General features: G+C 39.6%; 1 long non-coding RNA gene across 1 annotated transcript in view; it reads left to right on the forward strand.

Moving 5' to 3' along the window:
- Positions 1 to 1,048, forward strand: part of LOC102473995 (uncharacterized) — a 24,807-nt gene extending 23,759 nt beyond the window's left edge. The window contains exon 2 of the long non-coding RNA XR_335421.2: positions 1,001 to 1,048. This is a non-coding gene — a long non-coding RNA (uncharacterized LOC102473995). The remainder of the gene's footprint in view (positions 1 to 1,000) is intronic.
- The last annotated feature ends 487 nt before the right edge of the window (positions 1,049 to 1,535 follow it).

The following is a 1,535-nucleotide window of genomic DNA, read 5'->3' on the forward strand; positions in this document are numbered from 1 at the left end:
ACTGACAATGGGCAGAGCACATGGAGGCTGATGAGCATAATTATTGACAAGGAGATGTTGTTGGCTCTTCCCAGTATTGGCAGAATATGATAAATCGTGTGTGCCCATCTTCTGCCATGCAACAATTTTCAAGGTTGCTTAATACAGCTTTCCTTAAGCCTAACTGCCTGGAAGTGTATGCTTTGCCTTGAATGGACACTTTATTTGGAAACAGACTCTAGCCAGGCCCTCTTTGCCACGGAGTCATTGCTCCCTCTGGTGTAAACATGGAGATCTGTCACCCTGAGCTATGAAGCAGTCCCAGTCACTGGGCCTTCCCATAATAGGAAGGAGCGAAGGTCAAGAGAAAAAAGCATCAGGTTCCCTCCAGCTTGCTGCTGGATTCATGGGTTGAAGGCTGAGTATGTGAATATATGAACTTTGGGGAACCCAAACAAATCAATGGCTTGGGAGAGGACAAGAACAGAGAGAAAGGAAATCCCAGAGAAGACAGAGCCAGTTAAATATGAAAGATGGAGGATTGAGGTACAGAAGCATAGTCTGAAAAACAAAGTAAGAAGCAACAGAGAGATGGATTTTTTTCCTCCCATTTGGGAGAAGTTCTAAAACTTCATTCCTTTGCCTAAAATAGATAGATTCAGACCCAGGTTATGAGAATCCTTGAAAAGTGGGTTTTAACATGGAAATGCCGATAAATCTTTTAAACAACCTATACACCTCCAGGTGCTGCTGGACCTGCTTAATCCCTTTAAACCTCCAATAACTTCAACTATAGTGTTTAAAGTCTCATAAATCTGTTGTAGCTTAAAAAAGGGAAATATAAATCACGTTCAAGAGCTTAGGGGTAGGGATAGAAGACAAGCATCTCAATGTCGTTTAAAACCACAGCACGGGGTTTTATCATTTTTTTCCCCAAGAAAAGCTGAAATGAAAAATTCTCAGATTGCTCAACTATGGTTCCATAAGTTCTTGACTTTTTCTTTTTTCTTTTTTTTTTCAGGTGGTGAGGTGAATGCAAGGGAGCATTGACTGGTTATTTAGTTGAACACAAAAAAATTGCAAAGACCTCACCCCTTTTGAACACAAAATGAAACCAAAAAGAAAAACAACAAAAAACTACTAATAGAAGTGATTAGAAGACAACATCCTTTCTAGTAAGGCACCATGAAGAATGATGTCTGGTTTTTCTTACATTATTGATGCATGCCTCCAAAATAAAAGTTATAAATATTATTTTACTAATAATAGCTATCTTTTCTTCTTCACTCTTGCTGTCTGGCAGGCACCTTCTGTGCAAAGAGCTTTAGTTACATTATCTACTTTTATCTTTATAGCAGCCCCTTGAGATATAGTATTCTGGTCTCTGAGAAGATGTATTATTTTTGTGTCTGTTTCACAGATGAGGAAACTGAGGTTCAAAGTCACACAGCTGCTAGTGGTAGAACAAAAATTTAAACCCAGAGTTTGCTTTGGAAGGTCTGTCTTATCCGAGATGCCATCCAAATATCTGGAGGGCGTGCTGTACAACGGGCCCA

Source organism: Tupaia chinensis, unplaced genomic scaffold (assembly GCF_000334495.1).
Source record: "Tupaia chinensis unplaced genomic scaffold, TupChi_1.0 Scaffold000415_1, whole genome shotgun sequence".
Classification (NCBI taxonomy): Eukaryota; Metazoa; Chordata; class Mammalia; order Scandentia; family Tupaiidae; genus Tupaia; species Tupaia belangeri.